Below are 14,456 nucleotides of genomic sequence, written 5' to 3' on the forward strand. Positions count from 1 at the left end.
CTCTTGTCTGTGAAATGGATTATTTTCCACAATGGGCTGAGATGAGAATAAGGGAAACTAAATTAGTTTTAAAAAAATTCAGTCAGTGGTATATTTCCGTCTTTTTTTATGAATAATGTATACATTCATAGAGTGTAGCATAATAATTAAGGTTTTTTGACTTATTATAAAATGCTGAAGTATGTCTAATGGTACTGCTTTATCTATTCATTTAAAGTTCAAATATAAATCCAAGGTATCATTAAATACAACTTCACCTAACTGTATATTTCAAAGTCCATGGGGTGTTTTATTTCTAGGTTTTTAATCTTTTAATTCAGCTAAAAAGTGACTTTAGTAAGTGACTTGATAAATAATTTAAAAAAATAGCACTTTTACACTGTAATCATGCCAGGAGAAATGAAAGAGTAGCTGAAGTGTCAGAGGTTATAAATTGCAGCAGAGGTATTAGCATCTTGGTGAAGAAGTCTATGTCACACGGAGAAGCAAGGTCTCCTGGCAACATATTGACTCTTTCTAATTAGTCAAAAGATTTATATGGGCAGTAAAAATGGGCTAGTTCATTGATTTTTGTCACATTCCTACACTAAAATAGTTTTGCTCTTTTACTGTATGTAAGAATACCTTGCGTGTCCCTGAGCCCCCCCACGGCTGGGACTGTGAAAAGTCGTCGCATTTGGTTGTTCTTGGCCTCACCTTGCAGAACAAAGCGGCTGCACGCTGTTCGGCCCCAGCACCTCCGCAAGTCAAAAGAAGTTTTAAAGATGGTTATACTCAGAGAAATGACTAAAAATGCCTCTACTTTTGTTGTCCCTGTATGACATCTAGTTCAGATTTGCTTTGTTTATAGGTAACAAGAAAGTGTTTCTAATTGCCAGCTCTGCATATGCAATAAAGACCTGAAAGCAGAGCGGAGTGTTTCTTGGCTTTGACATCAATAATTGCGAAGATGCTGGCACTGATGCGTAGCTGAGGGGGCCCTGTGTGACTGAACCGGGTCTGGCTCTTCGCAGCTGCTCTGGTTTGGGGGGAGATGCTGAGGAGACCGACTTGTGTGGTGAGCGTCTCCCAAGGAAGATGTTTTCCTGTGACTGGCTGGACGCTGCTCCCGTGTTTAGGTTACGAGTTTCTCGCCGCTACGTTGTTCGGTGTTTGCAGGCTGGCAGGGCTCACGTGCAGGAGTGGCGATCGCGTGCCCTGTGACACAGCACAAGTCACTCCAAGCAGTGGCACTGTAAAGTCATGCTGCTTACATGAGCCTGAAGTGCACTTACAGAAATTTGGCCCATGATTTTTCTGCCTGTATCGCAGTTGCCTAACAAAACGGGGTCCTCCTATGAATCTGAGCAAGATGCAGAAGTAGATTATACTCTGCATGGAGCTATTCTGAGATATCGAAAAGTGAATAAAAAGCAGCACAGGGAAACTAAAAATAATGCTACCATGCTGTAGAAAGCATGGATATGCCATGTCAGAAGCAGAGTTAGGGAAGAGAAACTTAACCTGGTCCAGTTCAAGGCGGCCTGGTTAAATTGGTGCTAGTGATGGTATGAAAACATGCAGCGGGTTTGAAAGCGGCTTCTCCCAGTTTAGTGCAAATGCTGTAACCCCAGGGGCGAGCTGCACCTCTCTCCATGGAAATTAAGCTGATGGGGGTTGCGCGGGCAGCCCGAGGCCAGAGCAGCGGTTGAGAATTGCCGGGGAGCGGGGGAAAGGGTGCTGGAGCTGGAGCTGCGCCCCGAGACACGCGTGGTCCGCTGCCCAGCTCCGGCGTGGGTGTACGCTGCCACAGCGCACTGGTACCAGCGCTGGGCTGCTTCGATGCCGCCTTGTCTGGTCTGAGCCTTGCAAGACCAGGTTTAAGGTACCGACTCCTCCTTGCACTTCTGCAGCTGACGCTCCCTCCGCACCTCAGGACGTTTCTTGGCTGTTTCTTCCGCCGAGAGCGGCCGACGTGCGTGGCCCCGCGGGCCGACAGCCCCTTGCCCACCTGGGCTTTTCGGGGCCCTGGCGTTTCGCCGCCCCGGGTCCCGGAGCGGTGCCGGGGCGGTGGGCGGGCAGCCGAGCGGCGCGGCCGCCAGGGGGCGCTGCGGCGTCTCGTGAGCGGGGCGGGCGGGCGCACCTGCCGCGTGCGGGGCCGTCGGCGGCGGGGTGCAGCGCCGTCCCGCTCCGCTCCCCGCCGCTCCCCTCACAGCGGCTCCGCCGCCCGGCTGCTCCGCGCTGCTCCCCGCAACTCGACGCGGAGCAGCGCCCGCTCCTCCTCCTCCGCGGCGGCGGGAAGGCGCGCTCCGCGCAGACGGGCGGCCCCGCGCCGCCCCCGTAGCGGCACCGCCGACTGCAGCTTCCACAGCCTCCGCGGCAGGGGCGCGCCCGCAGCCCGCCGGCCTCGGACGGGGCCGTGCCGGCATGGAGACCTAGGGGGGAGCCGCCGAGGAGGTAAGCCCTGCCGCGCAGCGCTTCTCGCGGCAATTTCCTTTTTTTTTTTTTTTTTAAAAAAATCTTCCCTCAAAAAAAGAAAAGTTCGGGCGGAACGGGTATCCCCTCGGTGCCGCCCCCGCCGTGCGCGGGACGGGGCTGAGGGGAGGCTGCTGCCGCGTCCCTCCCTCAGCCCCGGGGCGGGCGGAGGGAGCCTGCGGGCCCGCTGCTGCCGAGGCGCTCCCGGGGGGCTCCGGGCAGGGACCCCTCCGCAGCTGCGGCTCTCCGTCCCGGCTGGGCGGCCGCCCCCGCGCCCTCCGGGGGCCGCCCCGCGGGTCGCGCTCCTCCCGCCCGTCTCCTCAGAGAGCAGCTGCCCGCAGCCGGAGCCGTCCGTGTTGGCGCGGCGGCTCCGCGGCTCCCCGGATCGGGCCCTGCGGCTGTGGAGGCGCCAAAAGTGTTTTCTCTCCCCGAAGGGAGGACTTGGTTAGCATCCCGGGGCTCTCACTCAGCGTGGGGCTTCCCGGGAAAAAGTGTTACTGCTGGGGATTTAAAATAAAAACACGCCAGGGCTTGCTTTTTGGGGATGTTGCAGCTTGGTGGAGCCTGTTGAAAAGGTGCCGGTTCTTCGGAGGCTTGGCTGCTCTGAGGTGCTGTGGTGGAGTCCTGAACGTTGGGCGACTCAGGAATCTCCATCTGCCTCCGAAAGTTGTGTGGTAATAAGGCTTCTCTAGTGTCGTTTGGGGTCTGATGGAAACCTGCTACAGGGCACGAAACCTCTCTCGAGCACTTGATTAAGCGGCTGTTTTTAAAGAGCCTGTCCCTGGACTGCTGTCTCTGCTAAGATTGAAAGAATCTCAACTTTATGGTGGAAAATGCTGTAAGCTGCGGTTTCTCAAAGTTACGGTAAGGTCCGTGTGCTTTGGGCAACCTCTGCTCCTGTTGGGTTAACACCCAAACTTAGGCTTGTACCGTGAGGGCAAACGCGTCCTGGCAGGAACTGGCACTTTCTCGTGCTCCTCTGCAGTGTTTATACTCTCTTGTTTTTATCCTGATTATTTAAAAAAAAAAATAATCATATTTTTAGAGCATGTGTGGGGTTTATGGCTGTTACAATTTTACCATCAGAGTGCACATAGTTTTGAGGTTTTTCAGAGAGTTGTTAGAGGTTGGTGCAAGGTGAGCTGCTGCCTGCGCAGGGGCGGGGAGGGGCGGTGGGGAAGGGCTGTTTCAGGGTGCCCGGGCATTGTGTGAGTGTGGTTGTATTCGCGCCCGAGAGGGGCACTCACCCCAAACCTTTGCTGTTGGTGCTTAAAAGGGGACATTATTTCTCAGCAGGGATAAAACTGTTCGTTTGCCTGGCAGTCTGTGATAACTGTCAGATATCTCAGCTGTAAGAGCAGGTGACTGCCTGCCCTGCTTCCGTGTAGCGTCTGGGAGGGCGCTTCCCTCCAGAGGTAGGAGCGGGCCAGCTTAGGTGAGGACACGGTGACTGAAAAGCTTTGCTCATGCCAGACCCGAGGCAGGAGGTAAGTCTGAGGAGGAAGCTGTCTGACAGCAAGTCAAGGTCTTGCTTTGCAATAGACAAGCGGCTGAGGAAGAGACGGGGGGACAGGCTGGGATTTGGGGTTTTGGGCTCCGTAAGCCCGTGGGGTGTAATGTACGCGCAGCGAACGTGAGAAGTGAAGACTTCTGGCAGTTCACCAAGGCGCAGGCAGTACTCTTCAGGATTTGGCGAGGCTGTGGTGAAGCAGGGGTTGTAATTGGTGATGTGCAGGATGGCGTTCCAAGAAATTACGCATCCTTCTGAGGGTGTTTCTGCATAGGAGACCTCTTGCAGTGGGAGGACGGGGGCATGCTCCGACCTCCCCGCAGAGCGCCTGTGTTGCTAGGCAGCAGCTTGCACCTCCAGCGTGCTCCAGATCTGAGTCTGCGAGGGGAGACCTTCTTCTACTGAAGTAAAGCTGCCTAGCTGGTGACCAAGGATGTCGGAAAGCACATATCCTGTGTGCGTGGGTGTGCACGCACTTCTGGCCTGCTCCTAGGTACTGGGGAGGGGCAGTCAGTTGGGAACATGCCGGGATGTTAGCTGATAGCAAGACTTCCTTATACTCACCCCCCTGCTTGGGCTGCGAGTGAGCACAGGAGAGAGAGATGAATCTTTGGCAGTTCCATTTGTAAGGCTCAAGAGTTCTCTGCAGACCACCTTTTCACTTTCACAGTACCTGGAAGCTCATAGGAGATTTGTCTTCAAATTGCTTGGTGGTTGATGCTTTAGCGGTAAAATGGGGGGGCGCGGGGGGAGAGAGAGAGAGGAAGGAAGATTTGCTTGCACAAGAGGTAAGAAAAAAAGGCCAGGTTTGCCACATTAATGCACTTAGCCAACTTTAGTCAATTTTAGTGGATGCCACACAATCGCTGGAGCCCCTGCGCATATGTCGCGTCAGCCAGCTTTGCCTGAACTGCTTCGTATCTCACAGAGCAAAGCGATGGAAAGCCTTTTAATCTCCAGGGCTGCCAGTCTAGTGGCTGCACTTTGAAGCAGTGCAGTAGCCGAAGCTGTTGGAAACCAGTGTGGGGGGACTGGCTGCACTCCAAACAGAAGTCAGATCAAAGAAGAGCCTGAGAGGGTCAGCAGGGATTCATAGGCTGGTGGGCAGAAGGTGAGCTCAGCAGAAGGGCTGTTCTCGTGGCACAGATCGCTTCTGATCAGGCAGGGACCAGCGGTGTGGGAGAGGGAGGAGGAGGTTTCCTGGTTTGATGGAGGCTGGAGGCCTGGGCCTCAGAAGAAGCTGGGCTTTGCAGCTTTAAACCCAGAGGAGGCTGCAGAGGAGAGAGGAAGCGGAGCAGGTAGGAGCGTGGTTGCTGGGCTCAGGATCTCATGGGTGTTGTGCCTTGCCACCGTACAATAAGCTTGAGCCATGGAGAGTTTAAGAGTATGTGTCTGGAGGTGTAGGGCAACTGCTGGCTTCAGTTCCCCACGGAAGTAACGGGCAGCTTGTGTATGGAGGCAGTGTGCGTGAGGAGCCCAGCAGAGATGCTCCTGGAGAGCAAGGGGGAGGAAATGGGGACATGTGAGGCCTATACCCCCCGGGATGCTCTGCTTTCTTGGAGATGACAGGAGCATCCAGGTGAGGCTCTCTGGCTGGGATGGGTCTGTAAAGGGGTTTGGTTTGTTTGCATAGGCAGAGTAATTTGTTCCCTGACTGTCCGCAGCTGTTTCCTGGGGAGAGAAGGGTACATGTTACAATTATGCAGTCAAAGCTACAGAGAACAGTGTATTCTATGCAGCGTTTGGAAGAGAGAGGCTGTTTGGTCCAAATTTTGTATGTTCTGAGTCGAGATGCCCTTGTGGGACCAGAGGTGGAGGAAAAGGAGCATGTCTGTGCCCTGTGCAGCCAGTCATCCCTGCTGGCTGGGGGCTGGCTGAGGTGGGAAGCTGCCAGGGATGGCTGGGGCTGGGGCTGCTGGCGTTGTCCTGTGTGTCTGAGGGAAAGGGCTGAGAATTTGTACTCACCATAAGAAGTACAAATAAAGCATTTATAATGTATGGACTTCTCCCGCTCTCCAAAACATTCGGGCTCTGAATAATCTCTCGCTTCAAACTGAGGCTCAAGCTGAAAATATCAAGGGATGCTAAATTGTGAACAACTATTAAACAGCCTTAAAGGGCTGTATGGGAAACCGTGTCTGCTCTCTGTTTCTAAGCCTTCCTCAAACAATGTGAGTCTGAGCTATTTATCAGGTCTTTAGTGCTGGAAAGGGAAGTGAACATTTAAACTGTATCACAAAATAAAGAGGCACTTTAAGAGGCTATTTGCTTTTCAGGGTGTCCAACTAAAAATAAATCTTCATTAAACAACCTTGAAAAGAAGACGAAGGGAAGAGATCTTGCCCTTGCTGAAAATAATGAGAATCTTTTTGCTAGCTTTGATGGTCAGGGTTTTCTCTGGCATCTGGTACTTGACCTAGGTAAGCTGTGCTTGGAATCGGAGAAGGACGGAGGGTTGTGTTATGTTCAGTTGACAAAGCCGGTGGGAGAGAGACTGTGTGTTAGAAACTGCTGCAGGGCTGATTGGCTAATCCTTTCCTTTCTAGCCCCTTGCCACCCCAAAAGCACTACAGGAAGAGAGTTCCTTCCACCCCGCTTCCCACTGCTTTATGTAACAGTTAAATTAACAAGGATGTCTATTTGGCAGAGCAATTCCAGGGCACATAAAATACATATTTTAATTTGATTTTGGCCTGCATCAGAACAAAACCCCATTGTTTACAAGATTTCCACAAAATATCTGGAAGTAATGTATAATCTATAAGCAGTTTCTCAAATTCTGGGGGGGGGGTGTGTGTTTGTTTGCTTGCTTAATTAAATTCTTATTTTCACCCAGACAAATCTGGCAAAATACATATAGGTAAAGGCTAGCCTCTGGTTATGTAAGGGAAAAAAATCCTCATCAAGAATATGTTTATCACTTTAAGGTACTATGAGATGGTGCTGAGCACAGTGAAAGCAACTTGCCTTTGCTGTTGGCAGAACAAAGTGCCCTGTCTTGCTTCTCTGGAACTGTGTTTTCTAAGTGGAAAACTGTGGAAGAGTGTTTTATAAGAAGTGTAACAGCTGCTATGTCATCTTTTTCTGTTAATTCTGTCTTCTTTGAGCATTATGTATTAGTTAGGGAAGCATGTGGCCATGAATGAGATCAAGGAATGAAATTCTGAGCACATGACAAGCAGAGTTGTGTTCTCTTGGCGCTTGTTTCATTAATGTGCAGGAGTGAATGTGGACCAGGTTTGCCATGAATAGTGCAAATATTGTTATTGTGTAAATATTGCAGAGGTATGAATGTATATAGGAGCAGATATAAAGTCAATACGGCTGACACTTGTAACAACTGCAGTCCATCTTCTGTGTGGTCCCGGAAAGAGGACTGTTTTAAGACACTGTAAAAGCAGGTTCTCTATAAAAGCAGGGAACGTTTCAGCATGCAGATGGCAGCCCAGTCTAAAATCTAGTTCTGTTTTGTGCTGAGCACCTCCGTAATGAGCCTTGAGGAACACAGGGGGAATGAGAGAAGCAATGTGTAGGGGGAAGAGGAGGGATATGCTGTCTTTCAGGATTGAGACCTCTCTTTGAACTGTCTCTCTCTCCATTTTTAATGGCTTTTCTACAAAAGCTGCTTGGGGAGCAAGGTTGGTATGAGTATGAAAGAAGCAAAGCATCTAATCTTTTGGCTTAATAATGCTCTTGTGTAGGCTGCAGTGAATTGGACAGACCTCCTTATTGATGTAAGAGCGGTGAGTGAGTTTTGAAATTGGTGTGGTTGAGAATGGACTTTTCTCATCTCTCTTAATCTGAAATGTCTTCTCCTTTTGTGGTTGAGGCTCTGTAGAGGAGACCTGTGATCACTGGCAAGATCGTTTAAAGCACTTAGGAAGAAAAGGCCATGACCCAAGCAGTGGCGTTTGCTCTGGGTGTCAGTGACTGAAGAGTTGGAGTCAGGTGAAGCCATGGGTTTTCTGGAATTTACAGGGTTTATCAGCGACTCTGAAGCCTAAGAGTTCTCATCAGCAACTTGTTATTTTTGTCCCCGGAGAGCTGAAAAGCAGGGTTCAGGGTCCTTTTTTCCTGAGTGGAGCTTCCTCTCAGCCCAGGGCTGGCTGGGCTGGGTCTGAGTTCATCTCAGCCCAGAAGTTGTCTGCCCTCCTGGGACAGTGCCCAGCGACCTTCTCAGCCTTGGGAAACATACGTGGTCATCTGTGGTTGGGGCTCCTCTTTCCCCTCGGGTGCCTGTGATTACTGCTGCGGCTTACTCTGCTTTGGGAACTGTCTTGCTGTAACTGCGTCAGCTCTAGGACTTAGGCTGAATTAAGCTGATTCTTAAAATCACTCCCCTTTCCCCAGTAATAGTGTATATGTTTAGCTTTCCAAGTGTAGGCCGTCTTCACGTTTTCTTTTCTCCCCCAGCTGGCGTTTCTGTAATCTTCTAAGTACTTCTGCAAAGTGGTAAGAGGCTAAGCCCCACTCTGTAAACCTAAACTCTCCAGGTCTGACAGTCTTTACATTGCCTACAGTACTTTGTGTTGCCTGAAGTATTGTATTGATTAAACCACAATCTGCAGAAGTAAATATATGTAGAATATTAATAGCTCCTACTCTAGGGGAAAAAAAGGCTGTAAATTAATAGATCCATTATGTTGACCTCATAAACCAAGAGGGCTTGAAGTACAGCTGTACTCCTCCTCCCACAACACGTATTTTACTTTGAATGTCTATAAAAGGCCTGGGTCACTCAAATTTAAAAGCTGTGATAGTGGACAAGCATATTCATATATCCTGGGATGTGTAGTTAGAATATTGCAAAGTTAAGGCTGGAACAATAGTTCTCTGGAGAATCCAGAGCAGTGCTGAATCAGTACATCATTGATGGTGCAGCTGAGCATGAGGCTTAAAAAATAATAGTTAACTTTCCCACTCCTTTGTTGTTCTTGTTGTTCCTCCTTACAGTTGCTTTCTGCATTTCCAAGTGCAGGAGTTGCTGCAATAAGGGAGGTGTATGATTCAGGGATTTAAAATCCAATTTGAAGATATAATGAACTTGAATTCTGTGTGAGTGAGTTGCTTAGGGAATTGAGGTCAGTGTGTGGTGTGAGCTGATAGTACTCGATCTGCTAATCAGTGCTGAGTAGTTCTAGTTCTTTTGGTTCACGAATCTGTTAAGATGGGCTGCTGAGGTTTTTGTTGAATTTCCTTAGTAGATATTTAGATGAGTGCCTGTATTGTGTGCTCATCACTAACCACTCTGGTTAGCATTTTGATTCTATATTGGAATCTTTATCTGTATTTGGAATATTTCAGGGGATTTTTCCATTTCCTGTTCTTCATTTTTTTTGCCATAAATGAGCACTATTTTAGGCAGCTATTGGATCGGAAAGGTCTTGCAGGAAAAGGTTCTTGTTAATGCTCACAGTGTTTTCTCTCTATGGAGCAAACCAGCAGTTTGCTCATAGTGTTGAGTCTGATTGCCACTTCAACATGACTAAAATCACTTCTACTCTTTGCAGCCAGAAATGTTAATAGGAGAAGTTACTGTGTGGAGGCCATCCACAGTATTTTTCTTTTGTGCCTGCCACTGAAGCCCATTTTTTTGTTTTGGTGTTATACTGTAAGATGCCTTTTGAAGCTTTAAGATGCTGCTCTTGGTATCTTCTATGGTTGCCATTTGGGAGGTATTTAATTTTTTAATGGAAGCATTACAATCTTTCAAGCAAAACCTCAGTGTTAACACCTAATGGGTGGTGCTGTTCATTTCTTCTGCAATAACTGATAAGATCATGAGTTCATCCCCTTCACATCACAAAAGATCTGTGAGTTTTACAGTTTGTTCCTTTTCTTTCACACCCAGACAGGCAGCCTTTGGAGGAATCATTACAGACTGGTGGTGTGACCTTGTCAGGCGCTCTGTGTATTTATTTGTGGTTCCCTTTGCTTCCTCAGGACAATACCTTGGTCTTTCCTTGTTGTGCTGCTGTCATGCAGGTGCTTCACTGTTGAGCCGGTAATAATCCCAGGCATTTTAGATGTTGTCTTATTGTTGCTGGTTACTTTCAGGTCACACAACACAAGCACTGCCAGGCTCCCTCCATGCTTACCCCAGTTTTAAATTTCTCATAGAATTTCAGCTGAACAAGGAGAATTATCCAGATGTGAATTCAGTTAAAGACCTGAGCCCAGTGGAGGCTCAAATCCAGCAAGACGAATGCTGAATGCACACTGCCTTGTAGAATTAATGTTCATTGCATATTTAGACAACTTAAGTGGCTGGTTATGATGGTGAAGATGCACAGTGAATTAGGCAAAATGAAATATTCTTTGATGTTCATTGAGCAACAGAGCGAAGAACACTGCATGACCCATATCAAGTAGAGCTGAAGATACGTTATTTGAACTAGCATGCATCTCTGATCTTAAATATATTTTTGTTTGTATTTGAGGTATCAACAAAAAGGGACTGGTGCCCATTGTGGATTGCTTCCATCCAGCATATTATATAGACTGAAAATCTTTCAGTAATAAATAGCTCAAAGTGTGGTGTGTTGGCAAAAGAAGAGAAGACCCGAGAAAGAGTTCATATTAAAATTCAAAGCCTTAAAAACTGGAGTGGGGAAATGATTTGAAAAGAAGTGAACAGAACCATCTAGCATACTGTAAAAATAACGAAAGAATTACTGTTGCCATTTCATCCTTTGTGTGGGGTGAAAACCATAATTTATTTCTGTGAGTTTTCTGAGCAACAAAACCTGACAATTGGAAACCACTAAAGAGGTGGGCTGCTGTTTTTAATGAGCACCTTTGGCATTGTAGGTTCTGTGGAGAAACCAGAACCTACAGAGCCTCGTGGTGTGTCAGCAAATCTCAGTCTGTGCACAGACGTGTGCCTGAGTGCACACATGCACCGCTTTCCTCTTCTTGCTTTCTCTTAAAAAGGAACACTGTATAAACAAACCTTGTGGTAGAAATTAGTGCAAAACTAAATTATATTTGAAGTGGGAACTTGGGAATCTCAGTGCTGGGTTTTGTGCAGAATATTAATGCCCCAGTTTCCTTCCTGTTTCCAAGTGCTTTCTTCTAACCCTGTCACTTGAAATTCTTTTGAGTCTGCGAAGCTGTGCGAGCTGAAGTGGGTGCTGGAAGGACAGCAAACAGTACATGAGGAAAATGGGACACAGTTTCCCAAGCCCTGTTTTCTGAGGACTCAGAAGAAAGAACTAAGTTTGTCAACACAGGTGAAGGGCATTAGGCAGCATATGGGAGTCAGGGTTTCTGTTAAAGAACAGAATTTGTGCTGCATTGCAGCCTGGTCCCCTTGTAGTTGCTGGGTGCATACAGCAGGCTGGGAAAGCTGCCTGAAGTCTGTGGTCTGTAGCATCAAATGGTACGAGGAAGGAAGGGGTGGCCTCGTTAGCAGCGGAATGATTGAGAATTAAGTTGTCACACCTTGCTTCTCCTACATTTCTCCCTCTGATGGTAGCAACCTCCCTTTATGTATCTCGATACAAATGCAACCTGGCAGGTCACAACAAGGGCTGGATTAACTTGTTTAACGATTCTTTCAGCCTTCTCAACAAGCACTTTATTCTGTGTCTCTCTTCCGTCCTCTCAGTGATCTTGGGCAAGTTAGCTGTAATTGGTATTTGTAGATCCTTATTAACTCTTCTGGGAACAGTCCTAAACTTGGTTCCCCTCTTGTGAGGTGTATCCAGTAGAGTACTATGTTCTTGTTACAGCTGTGAGTGCCTGCTCGCAGGTGCGTGGAGTTGGTACCATCAGAGTAAGCAGCTCCTCAGGGAAACGCTGCTCAATGCCTGTGAGAGCAAGGTTTGTCAAAATCAGCCCTGCTTGGAGGAAAATGCCTTGATTGTAGAAAAACGGTATTGAATGTTAACTGGTTTATCCCATCTCATATCTCTTCAAGCTAGCACAGTTTTATTCATGTTCTTCATCAGATTATAGACACTCTCCCACTCATTTATTTCCAGAAGTGCTAGCAGGTCTAGCACAGGATTGTCTTAAGTCTCTAGTCCATCCCACTGCCTGATAGATGAGTGAATGGCCCAGAGGAGGGAGTTCTGAGGCTGGTCCCATTGGGAGACATGATGGGAGCCTCGGCAGGCTCAGCTCCAGAAATTCTCCTCCTGAGCAAATTTAGACACTTTGTCCTGGACACGTACAACCTTCCAACCTTCCCTCTTCTGGCTGCTTGATGTTCTTTTGAGGGAAATACATCTTATGCTGTACTTTGCATTCTTTGTCAAATTGTATGTTGAAAAAAAAAAATCTATGATATGGCAGTTTGAACAGCCTTGTTGTCTATAGCTGTCTGCTCCCTCAGGACAGTAACCAGCTGACCCACTGGTCACACTGGTGTGACTGATCCTACCTTCTTCTGGTTGGATGTCTAGGATGGTGAAGATGACACCTCAAACTCTGATGTGTATTTTCATACCAGCTTCAGTGGGGTTGTGTCAGATGTGACAAGCTGAGGCTCTGGGCTAGGCTGTGAATGACTGGGTGGGGGAGTAGTTTCTTGCCCTTTTCCTGCTATATTTTCCTGATTTTTGCAGGTACGGAGACTGACTGCCTTTGTGAGGCCAGGGCTTCAAAAAGCAAAACTCCTATCAATGCTGACAGAACCAAGAATTTTCCCCTATCCCTAGCACAAACATTGGCTGGCAGAACTTGCTTTGAATTTTTAAGTGTATTTAATGTAGAGTAGCTCATTTGGGGTGGGGGTGGAGGGACTCACAAGAAAAAAGGCTTAGGAGTTACGTACTTCAGCTGTAGTAACTGAAGGGAAGAAAGCGGAGAAAGTAATTTGCAAAGCTACACTTGAAAATCATTCTAGCATAACATCATCATTACAATTATCTGTCAAAAGATTTAGTTCAATTACTTTTTTTTAAGCTCTCTTGTCAAGATGGCCTTGCTTGTTTCAGGATTTTGGTACTCCAAGGAGAGGTTGAGGAAGAATGAATACTAATTCTGCCATTAACCACTGTCAGACAGCCTTCAGCACGTATTATTCCTTGAAAACTCCTTTAGCATTGTTACCGTGGGGAATTAACAGGCATAAAGTGCCCATGGGAACATAAAATTCGGGGGGGAAAGCATCCACTGCCTATTTATAGCTTGCAGTACTGTAAGGTGAGAGGGGGAAAACTTCAGTTGTAAGTGGTAATTTTGAAATAATTGAATAGCAGCATAATTGCCATCGTGTAAAAGATTATACATGGTTCCTTACATTTTCTTCACACAACAGTAGGCTGGTAGTAGAATTACAAGGGAAGAATATTTGATGTAATAAACTCAAATTAAACTGAATAATTTTCAGCGAACTGCAGGACATTGCATGCTCTTGCTGGTTTATCGTGTTGAGCAAATGTTCAGAGCTGCAGGGGTCTGGGCTGGTCCCAAAGCTGAGGGTGCCTCTGAGCGGGCTGGGCAGGTGGACGTGGTACAGTGTTTAAGGAATGGTTCTGTTTTGTGGGCCTTTGTTTTGACTACTAATGCAGGTAGTTTTGTGCATTTTTGTTTAAAAGAAACCGCTATAAAATGTTTGCTGAATCTTTTGGTGCAAATACTAATTTCATACTGATTTAGATGACTGCCCTCTTTATCTGAGAGTAAGGGTCTTGATCTAAAGTCTGTATCTGATCTGGAGATGAATTCCTGGAGTCTAAATATATCAAGCCACTTAAAGGCCTGTGACTTCAAGCTAAGCATATCTTTGAGGACTCTAGCTTATAATTAAGCATCTCTCTCTCTTTCATTTAGAGAGAGATACACATGTAGAGACAGGTGGGCTTTGCTGAGTTCAAATTCATTCTACCTGTTTTCAAGTGCAGGTAAGAAGCCTCGGTTTGCTCTTGCTATGTTATCTTGAATGACCCTCATACTTGTACACGAAAGCAGAATTAGTTCCAGTAATTATATAAAACTAAAAATACGATTTTAAACTAGATTTTTTCTTTTTTTTTTTAAGTTATGTAATATAAAGTGGGTAGTAAAGTTCACAAGAGAGACTAATTTTATCTGTTTAATAAGAATCCTGAGACTTATATTCATTGATTTTTGAATTTTCTTCACCTGCCTTCACCTCATTTTATAGGAGAAATCTCTGGAATAGCATTCATTCATTGTAGGAGTTTTTACAAGGTCACCAGTGGGAAAATAAGGTTGCTAAGAGAAATTGCACGAATAACCTAATCTTTATGTTTGCCTGAACAATGTGAAGTTTTTTTAAGCATGTGGCCTGTTTGTATGAGACAAAACTAATCATGACCATCAGGTCTCCCCCTTAAATAGCATACAAAAATCTGCCAGATTAGACCCATTCTATTTCAAATAAACAGTTAACTCTTGTGTTTTTTTTAAAGAAAAATAATATTTTCAATGTGTCATTTAAAAAAACTCAACCCTTTTGTGTGATAGTCAGGGATAAATTATTCATAGACAGTTACTTTGAAACATTATATTTTCCTACCTC

The 14,456-nt window shown here is 46.7% G+C and overlaps 1 protein-coding gene across 5 annotated transcripts in view; it reads left to right on the forward strand.

The window, feature by feature from the left end:
- Positions 1-2,137: 2,137 nt before the first annotated feature.
- IL1RAPL2 (interleukin 1 receptor accessory protein like 2) overlaps positions 2,138-14,456 on the forward strand; it is a 393,690-nt gene continuing 381,371 nt past the window's right edge. For 2 of the 5 annotated variants that reach the window (XM_087749101.1, XM_087749103.1), the window contains exon 1: positions 2,138-2,436. The gene's annotated coding sequence lies outside the window, so the exon portion shown is untranslated. Of the gene's footprint in view, positions 2,437-3,150; positions 3,319-4,937; positions 5,076-14,456 lie in introns of those variants that run through there. The other 3 variants (XM_087749102.1, XM_087749105.1, XM_087749104.1) reach the window with 3 other exon arrangements.

Source organism: Nipponia nippon, unplaced genomic scaffold, assembly GCF_047370975.1.
Source record: "Nipponia nippon isolate SJK-2023a ecotype South Korea unplaced genomic scaffold, ASM4737097v1 scaffold_12, whole genome shotgun sequence".
NCBI classification, from domain to species: domain Eukaryota; kingdom Metazoa; phylum Chordata; class Aves; order Pelecaniformes; family Threskiornithidae; genus Nipponia; species Nipponia nippon.